The sequence below is a fragment of the Oncorhynchus mykiss genome, chromosome 4 (assembly GCF_057628025.1).
Source record: "Oncorhynchus mykiss isolate SJ-2025 chromosome 4, ASM5762802v1, whole genome shotgun sequence".
In the NCBI taxonomy this organism is placed as follows: domain Eukaryota; kingdom Metazoa; phylum Chordata; class Actinopteri; order Salmoniformes; family Salmonidae; genus Oncorhynchus; species Oncorhynchus mykiss.
Window position 1 is genome coordinate 77734880 of NC_143025.1, and position 10121 is coordinate 77745000.

At 42.8% G+C, this 10121-nt stretch overlaps 1 pseudogene; it reads left to right on the forward strand.

Moving 5' to 3' along the window:
- Positions 1 to 703: 703 nt before the first annotated feature.
- The window catches only part of LOC149984144 (uncharacterized), a 27082-nt pseudogene continuing 17664 nt past the window's right edge, over positions 704 to 10121 (forward strand).

The following is a 10121-nucleotide window of genomic DNA, read 5'->3' on the forward strand; positions in this document are numbered from 1 at the left end:
TATAAGGAATGTGACATGATTTATACTTTTACTTTTGATACTTAAGTATATTTTAGCAATTACATTTATTTTAGCAATTATATTTAAAACCAAACACTTTTAGACTTTTACTCAAGTAGAATTTTAGTGGCTGACTCACTTTCACTTGAGTCATTTTCTATTAATGTAGCTTTACTTTTACTCAAGTATGACAATTGGGTCCTTTTTCCACCACTCGTTTGCGCACACACACTCATGTACACACATAAACACTTGAGCTGCGGTAAACATTCTCAGTTTCAAGTTATTGATGTTTCATTGACTTTGGAACAGCTGCTATTCCATTTGGTGGTGATGATTATATACCACTATTGTGAATGTGACAGAGAAGAGTGGAGATGCTCTTTGGACCGTCGTGGTGAAATATGGAGAAAATTCTACTTGCCTGTTGATGCAGCCAATATTGCTTGCCGTTGTGTGCTTGTCTGTACCCAGTGTTGGAATTCAATGTGTTTGTAAGTTGGAAGTGCATATTCCAGGAGAAACTGAGCCATGTGTTGTCTTTTGGGTTGAGCTAATGCAGGAGTCACCAACCAGTTGATTGCGGTTGACAAGTCGATCTTGGAAGCATTCCAAGTCGATCTCAAAATCAGAAAAAAAATAATCAACGTCGAAATGTTTTAATTTATGAATTAATATTTATGAATTTCATTTCAAATGCGCCATGTGTGAGCCATGTGTGTAGTGGTGGCGGGGGAGGGGTATATCTGGCCAATCAAATACAGTTTCTAGGTATAACGTCTGACAAATTACTCCCCTAACTCCCACCTTAACTAGCTCAGTCACTTGTTGTAACGCTCACGAGCTATCAAGCTAACGATACGCAAGCTAACGAAACGATGGTGGAGGCACAACGGAAAAAGCAAAACACTTATAATTTTCATGTAGAATAGGAACACGATTTTCTGTACACCGTAGTTAAGGACAAAAGGATTTGCCTGATTTGTCACCAGGCTGTAGCACTCACAAAAAGGGGAAACATGTTGCTCAAGTCTGTATTGAAAGCACAGTAGTTGCTTTTTACCAAACCGACAGCTAAAAGTAAGGCCGCAACAGAGGCATCCTTCCGTGTCAGCCATCTCTTGGCTAAAAGTAATGCCGCAACAGAGGCATCCTTCCCTGTCAGCCATCTCTTGGCTAAAAGTAAGGCCGCAACAGAGGCATCCTTCCGTGTCAGCCATCTCTTGGCTAAACGTAATGCTGCAACAGAGGCATCCTTCCGTGTCAGCCATCTCTTGGCTAAAAGTAATGCCGCAACAGAGGCATCCTTCCGTGTCAGCCATCTCTTGGCTAAAAGTAATGCCGCAACAGAGGCATCCTTCCGGGTCAGCCATCTCTTGGATAAAAGTAAGGCCGCAACAGAGGCATCCTTCCGTGTCAGCCATCTCTTGGCTAAAAGTAAGGCCGCAACAGAGGCATCCTTCCGTGTCAGCCATCTCTTGGCTAAACGTAATGCTGCAACAGAGGCATCCTTCCGTGTCAGCCATCTCTTGGCTAAAAGTAATGCCGCAACAGAGGCATCCTTCCGGGTCAGCCATCTCTTGGATAAAAGTAAGGCCGCAACAGAGGCATCCTTCCGGGTCAGCCATCTCTTGGATAAAAGTAAGGCCGCAACAGAGGCATCCTTCCGGGTCAGCCATCTCTTGGCTAAAAGTAAGGCCGCAACAGAGGCATCCTTCCGTGTCAGACATCTCTTGGCTAAACGTAATGCTGCAACAGAGGCATCCTTCCGTGTCAGACATCTCTTGGATAAACGTAATGCTGCAACAGAGGCATCGTTCCCTGTCAGCCATCTCTTGGCTAAACGTAATGCTGCAACAGAGGCATCCTTCCCTGTCAGCCATCTCTTGGCTAAACGTAATGCTGCAACAGAGGCATCCTTCCGTGTCAGACATCTCTTGGCTAAACGTAATGCTGCAACAGAGGCATCCTTCCGGGTCAGCCATCTCTTGGCTAAACGTAATGCTGCAACAGAGGCATCGTTCCCTGTCAGCCATCTCTTGGCTAAACGTAATGCTGCAACAGAGGCATCCTTCCCTGTCAGCCATCTCTTGGCTAAACGTAATGCTGCAACAGAGGCATCCTTCCGTGTCAGACATCTCTTGGCTAAACGTAATGCTGCAACAGAGGCATCCTTCCGGGTCAGCCATCTCTTGGCTAAACGTAATGCTGCAACAGAGGCATCGTTCCCTGTCAGCCATCTCTTGGCTAAACGTAATGCTGCAACAGAGGCATCCTTCCCTGTCAGACATCTCTTGGCTAAACGTAATGCTGCAACAGAGGCATCCTTCCCTGTCAGACATCTCTTGGCTAAACGTAATGCTGCAACAGAGGCATCCTTCCGTGTCAGACATCTCTTGGCTAAACGTAATGCTGCAACAGAGGCATCGTTCCCTGTCAGCCATCTCTTGGCTAAACGTAATGCTGCAACAGAGGCATCCTTCCCTGTCAGCCATCTCTTGGCTAAACATAAGAAACCGTTCATCGTTGGAGAGTTATACAAGGAGGCAATGACCTTTGCCGCAGAGACGTTATTCAAAGAATTCAAAAACAAAGAGGACATAAAAAATGCTATCGGAAGTGTGCCACTTGGCCCAGCCACTGTCACAAGAAGGGTAGAGTCGTTATCGGAGGACGTGAATCAACAAGTGCTCAAGAATTTATCACTTTGTGAGTGCTTTTCTCTGCAGTTTGACGAATCCCAGGATATGACAGACACTGCACAGCTGATGGTGTTTGTTCGCATGGATTTTAAGGATTCAACTACTGAGGAGTCTTTTCTTACCCTTTTATCATTAAAACGGAGGACAAGAAGAGAGGACATTTACAACGAGTTTAAACATCATGTGCATGATAACAGCATTCCCATTCATAAGCTGGTTGCGATCACTACAGACGGGGCACCGGCATTGTGTGGGGTGCATTCGGGATTCTTTGCACTGTGCCGTCAGGATCCCGATTTCCCCAAGTTTTTGAACTATCACTGTGTAATCCATCAGCAAGCACTTGCTAGTAAGGTAGTGGACTTGTCTCATGTCATGACACTTGTCGTTTGATTGTTAATTTGATTCTCGCAAAAGGACTTCATGAGCTTGATGCCGCATACGGTGACTTGGTTCTCCACGCTTGCGTAAGGTGGTTGAGTTGCAGGAAAGTACTGCAGCGATTTGTTGACTTGCTGCCCGAGATCAAATCATTTCTGGAGTCACGAAATGAGGAGCATGAGGAACTGTCTCATGATGCATGGCTGCTAGACTGAGGTTTCCTCACGGACATAACAGCCATTGAACCAGCTCAACTATGAGCTTCAGCGAAAAGACAAAGACGTGGTACACATGATCAGCGCTGTCAATGCCTTTAAGGCCAAGGTGGGTGTGTAGGCCTTTCAGCTGAGGAATGGAAGGCTGGTGCACTTCCCAAACCTGGAGAAAATGTTGCAAAACATCAGACACAAAGATGCTTTTCTCCTGCAAGAATTCTGTTCCCACCTGGAGAAACTGGCATCTGAATTCAACAGGTGTTTTCAGGAGTTAAATGACATAGGGGAGGTTGTTGCATTTATCTCAAACCCTTTCCTCCCCAGTGGGATTGAGGAAGTGTCTGCCAAATTCCCGCAAGTATTTGCTTTACCCATCGGAGTTGACATTGAGATAATTGAATTGCAAAATAACATCGAGTTGAAAGCAAGATCAAGAGACAGTGACTTTTGGGGTCTTGTAAACACCAAAAAGTTCCCCCTCCTTTCATCCTGCGCACTTAAGGTGAAGGCCTACTTTGGGTCAACATATCTCTGTGAGATGGCCCTTTCACAGATGAAAATAATCAAGACAAAGAACAGGTCTTGTCTAACTAATAGACATCTCACAGACAGTGTCAGACTTGCTGTGTCAAACTATAAGCCAGTTTGAAATCTGTTGTAGGCTATGTTGTTTACAAAATTATATGATCTGTGTTGTATGCTGTTCTAAAATGGAAAGTGAAACAGTACTGTACATGATTGGCTTAGGCCTGTAATTGACTGATTATTGAGGTTATATATTAATGGTGAATGAGTAACAGGCCTGTAATTGACTGATTATTGAGGTTATATATGAATGGTGAACGAGTAATAGGCCTGTAATTGACTGATTATTGAGGTTATATATGAATGGTGAATGAGTAATAGGCCTGTAATTGACTGATTATTGAGGTTATATATGAATGGTGAATGAGTAATAGGCCTGTAATTGACTGATTATTGAGGTTTTATATGAATGGTGAATGAGTAATAGGCCTGTAATTGACTGATTATTGAGGTTTTATATGAATGGTGAATGAGTAATAGGCCTGTAATTGACAGATTATTGAGGTTTTATATGAATGGTGAATGAGTAATAGGCCTGTAATTGACTGATTATTGAGGTTATATATGAATGGTGAATGGGTAATAGGCCTGTAATTGACTGATTATTGAGGTTATATATGAATGGTGAATGGGTAATAGGCCTGTAATTGACTGATTATTGAGGTTATATATGAATGGTGAATCAGTAATAGGCATGTGGAAATATTGAACAATGTAATATGACTGTTGTAAAATGTTGAATGAATGTTGCACTTACTTCTGATTATACTATTTGTATAATTAAATTAATACTTTGCTTGTGACTCACAGGTAGAAAAATAAAGAATGTCAAAGTGGAACAACATTGTGGCCTTGTTTTGTCATCATGCAAGTGGTAGATCTTGGTTTACATTTGGACTTGGGATGTGATCTTAGGCTTGAAAAGGTTGGTGACCACTGAGTTAATGCAATTGGGTGACAATAACAGTACACCTGACACAAGGTGCAAGTATCTGGTGACACAATCACCGCTTTCAGATGAGAACTATCAGGTACTATTAGGTACCTGTTGTAGTGAATGTACGCATCCCAGAGGGCTTGGATGTAACATATCGTTGATTTCTAAGTATACAGAATATATACAAACAAACAAACGTGCAAAAAGTAACCACTGCTCATGTCCTAGGACATAGCTAGTCATAACAGCCTTGGCTCTGTGGGAAGTGTTCAATTATGACAAGGCTGCAGAGATAATGTCTGAGCAGAGAGCACACACACACACACACACACATAGGTCCCCTGAGGTAGAATGGTTGCGTTTCCTGTAATCTGAGTGTCCGTTCTCTAAAGGATGATGTAACTAGATGCCAGCCTTAAACAAAGCACAGTTAGAGCCACTGGAACATCTATCTGTAGTGTGTGTGTGTGTGTGTGTGTGTGTGTGTGTGTGTGTGTGTGTGTGTATGCACCTGTGTCTGTCTCTGCGTGCGTGTGCACAGTCCTTTCTTCCATACGTCGGTGGCTATACATTTCACATGGGGCTAAATGTAATGGGTAAGGGTGTGTCTGTCTCCTTGCTAACTACGGATGTGTCTAGAATAAACATTAGCTTTTATTGCATCATGCTCTCCTGCAGATAGCTTTACAAGGTCACCAAGACGTGGCACTCTACCAAGACACATAACTCCTTACCCCTGAATCTCTGACCAAGGACATTGTGTGAGTGAGGCAACAGACAGGTTCCAAGAATGTGTCAAGCTGAATTCCTAGAGAAAGGAAACAACCTGATAGTCTGACCTTGTCTTTATTCACTTTTCTTTGGTATCCCTCTCCGCTCCTCTCCTCTCCGCTCCCCCCCTCTCCTCTCCTCTCTGCTCCCCCCCTTTCCTCTCCTCTCCGCTTCCCCCCTCTCCATTACAACAGCATGTAATTCCATGACAGCATGATCTTGTGAAGTATATTTGTTTTATCTAAATGAGACAAATAAAGCTTGACCAAGATCCTGAACAGCCAGGGGAAAACTATATTGTGGTTACTGTAGGTTCTCTGTGTATGTGAGTTACTGTCAGAAGGCTTCTTCTTACTTCCTTGGCCTTGGATCAATGGTGAACATAGCCAGACCACAGCATGTCTGTATCTTGGCCCGCCAGATGACTATCCTCCTTCCCAAGAGCCCAAACTGTTCCAGGCACTTGGAGGAATTATAAAGACAACTGCTGTGTGTGTGTGTGTGTGGTGTACGGTACCAGTCAAATGTTTGGACACACCTACACATTCCAGGGTTTTTCTTTATTTTTACTATTTTCTGCATTGTAGAATAATGGTGAAGACATTAAAACTATGAAATAACACTTATGGAATCACGTAGTAACCAAAAAAGTGTAAAACAAATCAAAATATTTGAGATTCTTCAAAGTAGCCACCCTTTGCCTTGATGACAGCTTCGCACACTGTTGGCATTCTCTCAACCAGCTTCATGAGGTAGTCACCTGGAATGCATTTCAATTAACTGGCGTGCCTTGTTCAAAGTTCATTTGTGGAATTTCTTTCCTTAATGCGTTTGACCCAATCAATTATGTTGTGACAAGGTAGGGGTGGAATACAGAAGATAGTCCTATTTGGTAAAAGACCAAGTCCATATTATGGCAAGAACAGCTCAAAAGCTAAAATAAACAACAGTCCGTCATTACTTTAAGACATGAAGGTCAGTCAATACAGAAAATGTAAAACTTTGAAAGTTCCTTCGAGTGCATTTGCAAAAACCATCAAGCGCTATGATGAAACCGGCTCTCATGAGGACCGCCACAGGAAAGGAAAACCCAGAGTTACCTCTGCTGAAGAGGATACGTTCATTATAGTTACCAGTGTTACGTCCTTCGTTGGAATGAGACCAAAGCGCAGCGTGGAAAGTGTACATCTTTCTTTCTTTTTGGATGAACACCAAAAAACAACAAAAGATAAACTAATGTAAAGTTCTGCAGGGCTATACAGCTACTGTGCAAAAACAAGATCCCACAAACTCAGGTGGAAAACAGGCTGCCTAAGTATGATTCCCAATCAGAGACATTGATAGACCTCTGATCAGGAACCATACCCGGCCAACAAAGAAATAGAAAACTAGAATGCCCACCCAAATCACACCCTGACCTAACAGGCTCTCTAAGGTCAGGGCGTGACAACCAGCCTCAGAAATTACAGCCCAAATTAATGTTTCACAGAGTTCAAGTAACAGACACATCTCAACATCAACTGTTCAAAGGAGACTGCGTGAATCCTGTCTTCATGGTCGAATTACTGCAAAGAAACCACTACTAAAAGACACCAATAAGAAGAATAGACTTGCTTGGATGAAGAAACACGAGCAATGTACAATAGACGGGTGGAAATCTGTCCTTTGGTCTGATGAGTCCAAATTGGAGATTTTTGGTTCCAACCGCCATGTCTTTGTGAGATGCAGAGTAGGTGAACGGATGATATCTGCATGTGTGGTTCCATCGTGAAGCATGGAGGTGTTATGGTGTGGGGGTGCTTTGCTGGTGACACTGTTGGTGATTTATTTAGAATTCAAAGCACACTTAACCAGCATGGCTATCACAGCATTCTGCAGCGATACGCCATTCCATCTGGTTTGCGCTTAGTGGGACTATCATTTGTTTTTCAACAGCACAATGACCCAACACACCTCCAGGCTGTGTAAGGGCTATTTGACCAAGAAGGAGAGTGATGGAGTGCTGCATCAGATGACCTGGCCTTCACAATCACCCAACCTCAACCCAATTGAGATGGTTTGGGATGAGTTGGACCGCAGAGTGAAGGAAAAGCACCCAACAAGTGCTCAGCATATGTGGGAACTCCTTCAAGTATGTTGGAAAAGCATTCCAGGTGAAAAACTATGTATTGATTTGTTTAACACTTATTATACTACATAATTCCATATCTGTTATTTCATAGTTTCGATATCTTCACTATTATTATACAATGTGGAAAACTTCTTGAATGAGTAGATGTGTCCAAACTTTTGACTGGTACAATCCATCATGTCTTAAAGTAATGATGGACAGTCATTTCTCTTTGCTTATTTGAGCTGTTCTTGTCATAATATTGACTTGGTCTTTTACCAAATAGGGCTCTCTTCTGTATACTACCCCACCTTGTCACAACACAACTGATTGGCTCAAGCGCATTAAGAAAGAAAGAAATTCCACAAATGAACTTTGAACAAGGCACTCCTGTTAATTGAAATGCATTCCAGGTGACTACCTCATGAAGCTAGTTGAGAGAATTCAAAGAGTGTGCGAAGCTGTCATCAAGGCAAAGAGTGGCTACTTTGACTCAAATATAACAAATATTTTAAATTGTTTAACACTTTTTTGGTTACTACATGATTCCATATGTGTTATTTCATAGTTTTAATGTCTTCACTAATATTTTACAATGTCAAAAACTCCTTGAATGAGTAGATGTGTCCAAACTTTTGACTGGTACTGTATGTGTGTGTGTGTGCGTAAGCTTGCATGTTGTGAGTGCTTTGTGTGTGTGTGTGTGTGTGTGTGCGTACGTGCGTGTGTGTGCGTGCGTGTATGTGTGTGTGTGTGTGTGTGTGTGTGTGTGCGTGCGTGCGTGCATATCTGTGTGCGGATGAGTCATTGAGAAGGGGTTGTTCTGGAACAGGAGTGAAAACCCACAGGGATGTGCTCCATTAAGCAGGAAGGAACTTCACAGAGATGAATATAAACGTTATTAACATTATAAATGTTCAACATGTTTCTCCAGACACTTAACCTTTCTCTTTGCTTCCTGGATGGATTGTCTATATTCTCTGTTCTGTTCCAGCGTCCATTTTAGATATTAATTATACATGTCTTTTAAAAGGGAACCCTTCCAAACTTTAAATGGGGACTTCTATAAACCCAGAGAATGAGTGTCTTGTGTTCTGGCGATGGGTTGTAGCTGTTCAGTGTTCCTTGTCTGGTGGATTGGTGGCCATCTGACTTGGGACAGTAAACCAACCCTGAAGAAAGGAAACGCAGATAAGATATCATCCACAGGAGGCAGCTGAGGTGATGACGGCTCATAGTAATGGCTGGAATGGAGTGAATGGAATGGTATCAAGTAATAGGAAACAATGTGTTTGATGCAATTCCATTTACTTCATTGCAGCCATTTCTATGAGCCCGTCCTCCCCAATTAAGGTGCAACCAGACGCCTGTGATATCATCATATGATTAATGTTGTTTTGGGGGATTGTACAGTTTAGTAGATTCCCATGGGATTTCCATGCTGTCATGGTAATACTATGCTCCTACTATAGGCATTGAGTATGTATGTTGTGTTACCCGGTGTGTGTGTGTGTGTGTGTGTGTGTGTGTGTGTGTGTGTGTGTGTGTGTGTGTGTGTGTGTGTGTGTGTGTGTGTGTGTGTGCCATTCTCCATGTGACCTATTTGTCTATCGAACAGAGTGCTCCCTGGCTCAGCTGGAGTTTCCATGCCAACGCAGCCAGTGGCGAGTCGCTAGAAGAGTACCCAGCTCTCTCTCCCGAGCATTACACAAGAGAAAGCAGTGTGTGTGTGTGTGTGTGTGTGTGTGTGTGCATGCGTGCGTGCGTGCGTGCGTGTGCAGCTCTCCGACAAGCTCTAGGTGACAGATGTAGACATTATTCATTACTAATCACTGTATGCTGTTGGGTCAACTGACTGAGTGAGACAGACAGACACACTGATATATACATACAGTATGCACACTGTGTTTGTGTTTCAAGTGAATGTAACAAGGCACCATGGACAATACATTCTGTACACCCTTACAAGAAAGGGTTACAAAAGGGATCTGCGGCTGTCCCCATAGGAGAACCCTTTTTGGTTCCAGGTAGAACTCTGTGTAAAGGGTTCTACATGGAACTCAAAAGGGTTTGACGTGGAACCAAAAGGGTTCTACCTTCAAAGTTCTTCCTATTAAGACAGCCGAAGAACCCTTTTTGGTTCTAAATAGCATTTTTTTCCCAGAAGAGTGTAGTAGACAAGACAGATGTGGAAGACATTTGCAGTGTATTATTGCTGCAGCTGGTAGTCTACAATCAGTAATCCCTTCTATACATCCAATATAATCTCTTTGAATGTTATGTAGAAACCCTGTCTCACACACTCATTGAAGCAGACCATTAGACTCATTCATGGGAGTGAAAAGCTGAAGTCATGCATTCATATGAGCTGTGGGGAAGTCATGCATCTGGGAGCAGGGAAGTATAAGAATAACTTGTGG